This window comes from Ailuropoda melanoleuca, chromosome X (genome assembly GCF_002007445.2).
Source record: "Ailuropoda melanoleuca isolate Jingjing chromosome X, ASM200744v2, whole genome shotgun sequence".
In the NCBI taxonomy this organism is placed as follows: Eukaryota; Metazoa; Chordata; class Mammalia; order Carnivora; family Ursidae; genus Ailuropoda; species Ailuropoda melanoleuca.
The window spans coordinates 75,850,306-75,861,192 of record NC_048238.1 but is presented as its reverse complement, the minus strand read 5'-3'; the positions used below and the strand labels follow the sequence as shown (position 1 = coordinate 75,861,192).

General features: G+C 40.1%; 1 pseudogene; it reads right to left on the bottom strand.

Moving 5' to 3' along the window:
- Positions 1-9,559: 9,559 nt before the first annotated feature.
- Positions 9,560-9,971, bottom strand: LOC109490363 (annotated as a pseudogene).
- Positions 9,972-10,887: the final 916 nt, after the last annotated feature.

The following is a 10,887-nucleotide window of genomic DNA, read 5'->3' as shown; positions in this document are numbered from 1 at the left end:
AACCTCTTTGACATCGGCCACAGCAACTTCGTTCATAACATATCTCCAAAGGCAAGGAAACAAAAGCAAAAATGAACGTGTGGGACTTTATCAAGATAAAAAGCTTTTGCACAGCCAAGGAAACAGTCATAAAAACTAAGAGGCAGCCCACGGAATGGGAGAAGAGATTTTCAAATGACACTACAGATAAAAGACTGGTATCCAAGATCTATAAAGAACTTCTCAAACTCAATACATGAGAAACAAATAAACAAATCATAAAATGGGCAGAAGATATGAACAGACACTTTTCCAATGAAGACATACAAATGGCTAACAGACACATGAAAAAATGTTCAAAATCATTAGCCATCAGGGAAATTCAAATCAAAACCACACTGAGATACCACCTTACGCCAGTTAGAATGGCAAAAATTGACCAGACAAGAGACAACAAATGTTGGAGAGGATGTGGAGAAAGGGGATCTCTCTTATGCTGTTGGTGGGAATGCAAGTTGGTACAGCCACTTTGGAAAACAGTGTGGAGGTCCCTTAAAAAGTTAAAAATTGAACTACCCTATGACCCAGCCATTGCACTACTGGGTGTTTACCCCAAAGATACAGACGTAGTAAAGAGAAGGGCCATATGCACCCCAATGTTCATAGCTGCATTGTCCACAATAGCCAAATCATGGAAGGAGCCGAGATGCCCTTCAACAGATGNAAGATTCCTTCAACAGATGACTGGATTAAGAAGATGTGGTCCATATATACACTGGAATATTACTCAGCCATCAGAAAGAACGAATTCTCAACATTTGCTGCAACATGGACGGCACTGGAGGAGATAATGCTAAGTGAAATAAGTCAAGCAGAGAAAGACAATTNCATTGCCAGCAACATGGACGGGACTGGAGGAGATTATGCTAAGTGAAATAAGCCAAGCAGAGAAAGACGATTATCATATGGTTTCACTCATTTATGGAACATAAGAAATAGCAGTAAGATCGGTAGGAGAAGGAAGGGAAGAATGAAGGAGGAGTAAACAGAAGGGGGAATGAACCACGAGAGACTATGGACTCTGGGAAACAATGTGGGGATTTCAGAGGGGAGGGGGGAGGGGGATGGGGTAGACCAGTGATGGGTATTAAGGAGGGCACGTATTGCATGGAGCACTGGGTGTTATCCGCAAATAATGAATCATGGAACACTACATCAAAATCTAAGGATGTACTGTATGGTGACTAACATAACATAATAAAAAATTGTATTAAAAAATAAAAAATTAAAAAAATATATTTCTAAACAACAGAACAAAACAAGAATTGCCCCTATCTCTTAGAGTTGTTATGAGAAATAAATGAAAAACTATACCGAGAGTACCGACAGGGCCCATTGAGAAGATATAATTGGTAATTATTATATTGCCTCCTACCCCCAACTGTCCTTCTTTTAAGAACCAATATATATATGTAACTTGTTGAGTGCTGTAGTGGAGAGAAAACTTTGTTATTACTGCTGAATTCACTGAGGAACTTTCAGTGGGGTAGGGTTTATGTGAAACATTTAAGGAGAGGTTGAGAATTCCAGTTTGGAGCCTGCACTGGAATCAGGCAGATCCGGCTTTGAATCTGGCCTGGGCAGGTTACCCGCCCTGCCTCAGCCTCAGCCTCAGCCTCAGCCTCATTTACCTAATATGGAGCAAATAATAGGACATGCGTCCCAGAGCCTTTGTGACCACTGATATGAGAGCGTGCCTTTCACACTCCTACACGGTGATTGGCACGTAGAGCTCACAGCTTCCATTTCCCTCCTCATCCTCCGTGGGCTTAGACGTGACACAGCAGCCCTTGTGGCAAAATGTGGACATTTGTCTAACATCCTTTCTTGTAGTTTTCCTCTCCTACTTTCATTCATCTTCCCCCACCTCCTTTGCTCCCCAGGTTCTCACGTGACTTCCTGACTGCAAGGAGCTACTTGTCCAAGCCTTGTTCTGGATGATTAATGAGGAACACATCATTCTGGACCTATTTTTATAGTCCTTGCCCCAGCCCCGCAGAGGCATCTATTCATTCTGTGTCTCCGTCTCAAAAAGGAATACATAGAGCCCAGGCTAATGCCACGGAAAGCCTTTGCCACTTTCCCATGATGTAGATAATTGGGGGTTCCCTGTAGTGTCCAGCAGTACAAAAAAAAATCATTAAATGTGAAGGGACTGTATTTTTGTCTCTGCAACGAAAGTTAAGAGGGAAGCTAGAGAGAGGTGTCTGCCCTCTCGATCAGTCTTGTGGGGCAAGAGGGTCATTTTGGATGCTTTCATTCCATGGCTTCTTAGGAACTAATGATCATTCAGAGATAACTGAATTCTGTAAATTGTTAGGCTTCGATATTGGGAATGTAGAACAGGAACTGATATGTTTCAATAAAATCCAGTAGGATCCCACTAACGTTCTGGTGGGACAATATTTAACCAGTTAGTATGGCTGAGCTTTCTGACCCAGTGGTTCTAAAAAGTCTGTAGGCATGATCCCTGATTATACTCATGGATGTGGAGTTTTTGAATGTTGTTTGACTCACAAGGAATCCAAATAGTTGTTCTAAAATGATCATTAATTATATTGCCACTGAAGTCTGGAGATCCAATGGGTATTTTTGAGTTTATGGATAAATCCAGTGGGCCCACCCTGTGATTTCTTTTAAGGGGCAGTGGTTAAGAGCTTTGACTCTAAATCTAGACCACTTATTTTCTTCACAGTCTGGCTCTACCACCTACTAGCTGTGTGTCCTTGGGCAAGTTACTTGAACTCTCTGTGCCTCAGTTTCCTCATCTATAAAATGTGGATGATAATAATACCAACACTGTAGGACTGTTGTAATGATTCAGTTATTTAGTATATGTAAAGCCCATACAACATTGTCTAGCACATAGTGAACCCTCAATAACTGGTAGCTATTAATATTTATAGAGACGGGTGCCTGGATGGCTCAGTTGGTTAAGCATCTGACTCTTGGTTTCAAAGCAGGTCATGATCTCAGGGTCCAGGGATCAAGCCCCATGTGGGGCTCCACACTCAGTGGGGAGCCTGCCTGAGGATACTCTCCCTCTTCTTCTGCCTCTGCCTCTCTAAAATAAATAAATAAATAAAATCTTTAAAAAATATTTACAGAGACATACAAGGGCTTATGGAAATCTTAATTAAAAAACATCACTTTAGAAATTTTATTTACGTGCATGGAGTTTGTTGGAGCCCAATGGCCTTGGGTTTGAACTCTGACTGCACCAGAATCAGACTGTCTGGGTTTAAATCCTGGCTCTACTGATTAGTGGCTATGTGACTTTCAGTAAGTTACTTTAATCTCTCTGCACATCTGGAATTCAAATAGTATCTACCTCATGGGATTGTTGTGCAGATTAAAGGAGACAGGGCTTCTCAGAATGCCTGGCACATCATAGCACTCGGTAAATAACATTGCCTTATTTATCTGTGTCTTGGTGTCTTCATTTACAAAATGGGAAAAATAATATCTACCTTCATGGTTGTTGTGGATATAAAATGAGATGATGTACATGTGAAAATGCCTACCATACTAAAAAAAGACAGATAATAATGAGTGTTGGCAAGGACACAGAGAAACAAAACCCCTCATATATTGCTAGTAGGAGGGTAAAATGGTACAGCGTCTTTGGAAAACAGTTTGGTAGTTCCTCAAAAAGTTCAACATAGAGTTATCCTATAACCCAGCAATTCCAGTTTTAGGCATATACCTAGGAGAACCGAAAACATATATCCACACAAAAACATACACATAATGTTCATGGAGGTGTTATTCACAATAGCCAAAAAGTGGAAATCACCCAAATGTCCGTCCATTGATAAACGAATGAACAGAAGTGGTAAAGCCAATAAAATGGAATATTATTCAGCCATAAAGAAGGAACAAAGTACTGACACGTGCTACAACATACATGACCCTTGAAAACATGCTAAGTGAAAGAGCCAGTGACAAATGACCACATACTGTATTTACACTTATATAAAATGTCCATCATGGGTACAGGATTTCTTGGGGGTGGGGGACAAGAATGTTCAGGAACTTGATAGTGGTAATGGTTGTACAACCTTGTGAATATATTTAAAAACACTGAATGGTACACTTTAGACGAGTGAATTTTGTGGTATGTGAATTGTGCCTCAATAAAGCTGTTATTTTTTTAAAAATATTTGCCACACAGTAGCCCTAATTTAATACAAGTAATTTTTAGCTGCCAACACCTCAGCTCTTACCTTAGGAATCGAGAACAGCGCCCCGAATGAATGGTGCCCATGACAGAAGGACCACTCGGGGAAAAAGGATAGAGCTAGAGCCTAGGAGTTTAGCTGAGGTGTGGGTTAAGTTGGAGGGAAAGGCAGTGAAGACATTTAAGGGGACTAGAAAGAGAGACAAACTACACCTATTCTGAATTTTGCAGGGAGCCAGCCTGGACCATCTTTCATATCCTGGACTGAAATCACAGCTCATGAATGTTCCTGCATTTCAAGCTGTCCCGGAGAAGGGGTGATGTGTGGCTACTTGACAGAAAGGAGAAAGGAAGAAAACAGAGGGAAATCCTAGGGTATGTAAGTCTGATTTTGAAAGGCAGAAGAATGCAGTAGTCTGTGGAGGATGCATTTATCCGGAGGACCCTAATTGTTTGTTAATCTCTGGGTCAATGCATTTAGGTCAGCACTAACTCTGCTACAGGTGGGATCAATTGGAAGGATTAGAAGTGTCTGTCTAAATCCTAATCCCGGTCTTGGTCTGGGGATGCTGAAGAGTGATTTACAAGAAGGTTTCCTATCCCTCTCAATTATTTACCCCATTAATGGAATTTATCAGCAGACTGGAGTCCTTGGCAGGATTATGAACGTACAGAGGATGCACTGAAATGAACACACTGGGTAACCATGCCAGAGATTTGCATGCACAGAAGGCAAATTGAAGACCTTTGAACAGTGAATTACGTGGTGAGTAGTTGACAGCTCTTGTTTATTAGAAAGATTGTAACGGGGAAGAAAGCTCACGTGGGAGCTGAGACTTTTGACTGAGATATATCAGTTTTACTGCAATATGTAGTAAAAATAAATGAAGCCAAAGAAAGAACGAAAGAGAGAAAAAGAAGGAAAGGGGGGGAAGAACTTTCAACACATTAAATCAAGATTTGGGCTCACAGGTTCTCACCCCAGCTTTCATTTAGATTCACTCATGACTCTTTTTATTTCTTCCTGATGTTGTCTTACACAAGCTGTTAAGTTGATTCAGGCTGTAACGGCAAAGATCAATTATCCTTAGAAGTCCTCGGCTTGACAAGCTAGGATGAGGAACCATTTTCTTCAGAGCTATTTGTCATAGTCTTTCTTTGTACATGTTTAAAGAACAGTCGTTTTCCTTGTGAAATCAACCTTCCCACCAGATTGTGAAAGCCACCTGAAATGAAATGGTGCATCCCTATGCTCTAGCTACCTTCCGCGGAAGCCTGATTCCATGCAGGTGTTCGAATCTGAGTTACCTAGGCAACGGCCCCAGAAAAGCTGTGGGTCAGTAGTATTCTATTTCCAAAATTTCATACCTTCAAGCTTTTAGTTATGTCCATATTTCCCATTAACCCCAGGGGAGGCTTCAGCCAGCTTGTTTTGAAAACAGTGTCTTTTACAAAGGGCTTTATAATGTTGTCTTTAAGTCCAAATCAGCAAGGGAAGGCGTGGGGCATCTCCCTCCCTCCTCCCTTCCTTCCTCCCACCCTTCCTTCTTTCCTTGTCTTCCTTTCTTCTCTGTTTCCTACTTTATTTTTTTTAAGAATGAGTTTCCTCCTGCAAAATCTTGGGATTAGGAACAAGACTAAATCCTAGAGTAATAGAATTTTCTGGTTCTACAGGGAGTCCTAGCAGAGTTAGAAATACCACCCAATGCATGAAAAAAAAAAGAGGGACAAACCATTGGCATGAAGGTTGTTTAACAAAGAGCAATAACAACCGAGAACAAATAGCTAGAGCTACTTTCTAACACGTGGGGTGAGGAAAAACCCATGCTGTACATGTGTAAACTTGGAAAATGCTATTTTAAAAAAGTAAAAATAAAAAGTAAAAACTTTAGTTAACTATTTTTTTGCTGTGATAAGAACACTCAACATGACGTTTATCCTTAAACTTTTAAGTGCACTGTAGAGTGTTATTAACTATATGAACTATGTTGTGTGGCAAATCTCCAGAATCTATTCATCTTGCTTGACCGAAGCCCTATACCCATTAAACAACTTCCCATTTCCTTCTCTTCACAGCCCTCAGCAACCACTATTCTACTCTCTGCTTCTACGAATTTGGCTATTTTAGGTATGTCCTTTAAGTGGAATGTGCAGTGTTTGTCCTTCTGTGACTGGCTTATTTCACTTAGCTTAGTATCTTCCAGGTTTATGCATATTATTGCATATGGCAGGGTTTCCTTCTTTTTAAGGCTTAATAATATTCTATTTATTTGAGGGGGGAGGGGCAGAGGGAGAGAGAGAATCTTAGGCAGGCTGCACTCCCAGTGCGGAGCAAGACCCTGAGATCATGACCTGAGCCGAAATCAAGAGTCAGATGCTTAACCGACTGAGCCACCCAGGCACCCTTATTTAATGAGTGAATGAATGAATGAATGAATGAATTTTTTGAGAGAGAGAGAGAGGCTTATTATTCTCTTTGACATATATACCACATTTTCTTTATCCATTCATCCATTGATGGACATTTAGGTGGTTCCCTATCTTGGCTATTGTGAATAGTGCTGCAATAAGCACAAATGTGCGCACAAACAAGCAAAGGGCAAAAAATGAGAGAGAGAGACTGAGAGAGAGTGAGAAATCAAGAAAGAGACTCTTAATTATAGAGAACAAACTGATGGTTACCAGAGGGGAAGGGGACGAAATAGGTGATGGGGATTAAGGAGTGCACTTGCGATGAGCTCAGGGTGTTGTATGGAAGTATTGAATCACTATATCATACACTTGAAACTAATATTACACTGTATGTTAACTAATTGGAATTAAAATAAAACCTTAAAAAACATAAACATGCACATATCTCTTTGAGATCCTGATTCCAGTTCTTTTGGATATATACCCAGAAGCTGGATAACTAGATAAGATGATAGTTATACTTCTAATACTTTGAGGAAAGTCCACACTATTTTCCACAGCTACTGTACCATTTCACATTCCCACCAGCAGTGTGCAAAAGTTTTCAGTTTCTTGACATCCTTGCCAACACTTGATTTCTTTTTGTTTTTTGGTAATAGCCATCTTGAGAGGTGTGAGGTGATATCTCATTGTGGTTTTGAGTTGCATTTCCCTGATGATTACTGATGTTGAGCACCTTTTCTTTCTTTCCATTTTTATTTATTTATTTATTTATTTTTTAAAGATTTTGTTTATTTATTTGACAGAGATAGAGACAGCCAGCGAGAGAGGGAACACAAGCAGGGGAGTGGGAGAGGAAGAAGCAGGCTCACAGTGGGGGAGCCTGATGTGGGGCTCGATCCCATAATGCCAGGATCACGCCCTGAGCCGAAGGCAGACGCCCAACCGCTGTGCCACCCAGGCGCCCCTTCTTTCCATTTTTAAAAAAGATTTTATTTATTTATTTGACAGGGAGAAAGAGAGAGAGGGAGAGAGAGAGGAGAGCACAAGCAGGGTGAGTGGCAGAGGGAGAAGCTGGCTCCCTGCTGAGCAGGGAGCCGATGCCAGGCTCAATCCCAGGGTCCTGGGATCCTGACCTGACCTGAAGGGGAAGGGAGACCCTTAACCGACTTAGCTGTCCAGGTGCCCCATTGAGCACCTTTTCTTATACCTACTGGCCATTTTTAAAAAGATTTATTTGAGAGAGACAGAGAGAACATGAGTAGGCAGAGGGGCAGAGGGAGAGGGAGAGAGAGAATTCTCAAGCAGACTCCTTGCTAAGCACAGATCCTGATGTGGGGCTCAATCCCAGGACCCTGAGATCATGACCTGAACCAAAATCATGAGTCAGATGCTCGACCGACTGAGCCACCCAGGCGCCCCTTCTTACTGACCATTTGTGTCTTCTTCAGAGAAATATCTATTTGAGTCCTTTGCTCATTTTTTAATTGGGTTATCTGTTTTATTGCTGTTGAGTTGTAGAAGTTCCATATATATTTTAGATATTAACCCCTTATGTCATATAGAGTTTGCAAATATTTTCTCCCATTCTGTAGGTTGCCTTTTCACTCTCTTGATTGTTTCCTTTGCCTCACAGAGCTTTTTGGTTTGATGTAGTCCCATTTGTCTATTTTGCCTTGTGGATTGCACTTTTGGTGTCATATCCAAGAAATCATTGCCAAGACTAACGCCGAGAAGATTTTCCCCTATTGCCTTCTACGAGTTTTATAGTCGTAGCTTTTACACATTTAGATCTTTGATCCATTTTGAATTAGTTTTTGTGTATAGTTTAAGATAAAGGTCCAATTTCATCCTTTTTCATGTTCATATCCAGTTTTCCCAACACGATTTATTGAAGAGACTGTCTTTTCCCCTTTGTGTATTCCTGACTCTGTTTTTGAAGACACTTGACTATAGGTGTGTGTGTTTATGTCTATGTTCTTTATTCTGTTCCATTGATCTATATGTCTGTTCTAATGCCAGTACCATAGTGTTTTTTATTACTGTAGTTTGGTAATATATTTTGATACCAGGAAGTATGATACCTCCAGCTTATTCTTCTTTCTCAGCATTGCTTTGTCTATTCAGGGTCCTCTATGGTTCCATATGAATTTTAGGAATTTTTTTCTATTTCTGTAAAAAAATGCCATTGGAATTTTGATGGAGATAATACCAAATATATTAATTGCTTTGAATAGTATGGACAATTTGAAATATTAAGTCTTTAAATCCATGAGCTGGGAATGTCTTTCCATTTATTTGTGTCTTCTTATTTTCTTTCATTGACATTTTGTGGCTTTCAGTGTACAAGTCTTTCACCTCCTTGGTTGAATTTATTCCTAAGTATTTTATTTTTGATGCTTTTGTAAACAGGATTTTCTTAATTTCATTTTGGATATTCACTGTTAGTATATAGGAATGCAACTGATTTTTGTATGCTGATTTTTTTCCTGCAACTTTATCAAGTTCATTAATCAGTTCTAATGTGTGTGTGTGTGTGTGTTGTCTTTGAGGTTTTCTACATATGAGATCAAGCAATCTAGGGCCCAAAATAATTAACTTCTTTTCCAATTTTGATGCCTTTTATTTCTTTTTCTTGCCTAATCACTCTGGTTATGAGTTCCAGTACTATGTTGGATAGGAATGGTGAGGGTGGGCATCAAAGTCTTATTTCTGATCTTGAGCCTGCTGTTAGCTGTGGGCTTTCATATATGGCCTTTATTACATTGAGGTACATTCCTTTTATACCCAGTTTGTTGAGAGTTTTTACTCATGAAAGGGTGTTGAATTTTGTCAAATGCCTTTTCTGTATCTATTGAGATAATCATGTGATTTTTATCCTTCATTCTGTTAATGTTGTGTGTCATATTTGTTGGTTTATGTATTTTATTTTTTTCAGTTTTATACCTTTATTTGACCATCAGCGATTAGTTCTCATCCACATTAACTGTCTATAGATTTTTAAAAGTGGTGACAGGTACATAGGTAACCAGTGTGTAGAGCTTGTTTGGTGAATCTTCACCCTTGTTACGTTTTCTGGACAATCGCACACGGATACAGTATGGAACATTCCTTATTCCTTTGGCCCAGATGGCTTTGTTGAGCCTGGTGTCAATGCACACATCTGGAGTTCCCATCTCCTTCATGGCAAACTTCAGGATCTCTTTGAGTGCCCGCGGGGCACGCTTCTTGAAACCCACTCAATGGATACGCTTGTGAATATTGATGGTGTATTCTCTGGTCACTACCTGTTGATGGCAGAATGGCCCTTCTTCTCCCCACCCTTCTTCACAGGAGCCATTCTGCCGGGCCCTGGTTGGAAAGCTGATTTATGTATTTAATTTAATTTAATTTATTTTTTTTAAAGATTTTATTTATTTATTCGACAGAGATAGAGACAGCCAGCGAGAGAGGGAACACAAGCAGGGGGAGTGGGAGAGGAAGAAGCAGGCTCACAGCGGAGGAGCCTGATGCGGGGCTCGATCCCATAACGCCGGGATCACGCCCTGAGCTGAAGGCAGACGCTTAACCGCTGTGCCACCCAGGTGCCCCTGATTTATGTATTTTAAACCAACCTTGCAACCCAGGGATAAATCTCCCTTGATCGTGTGTATGATCCTTTTCATGTGGTGTTGAAAGAAACGTTTCTAGAACTTGAGATGTGTAGGCATTGTGCTTAGAAGTAATGACCTGGATTATAACATAAAAATGCCAGCCTTACATCTGGAATTGACAGCTAATCACTTTGATCTGAGGAGCACCAAAAGTCTCTTCATTTTTCTACTCCAAAAGTGGTCTCTCCCCTTTGCCTACCTGCAACTGATGCTCAAATTTTAATTATAATATTGGAGATTAATTCCTTTGGCTTAAACTTTTCTTGACCTCTTATTAAAAAAGAAACACTATTGGTTGGGGAGGAATATGGGAAATTTTCAAATATTATTAATCTTATACAAATCAGTGGAAATTGTGTAAAGAGCTTCTTTTTCTAGAGTTGTTTTTCTTTCCATTAATAGAGAGTGTGGAGACAGTCAGACTTGAAGTTTGAAGACAAACTTTACGTATTAATGATTTTGCTGAAGGTGGTTCCTGGACAAGGCCTAAAATAGAGCCTATTCAAGAACATAGTAATATAAAACATTTCATTTGTGCTCCATTTCTCTTCTTCACTATTTATTGGGCAAGAATTTGTCAAGTACCTACTATGTGTCAGGCAC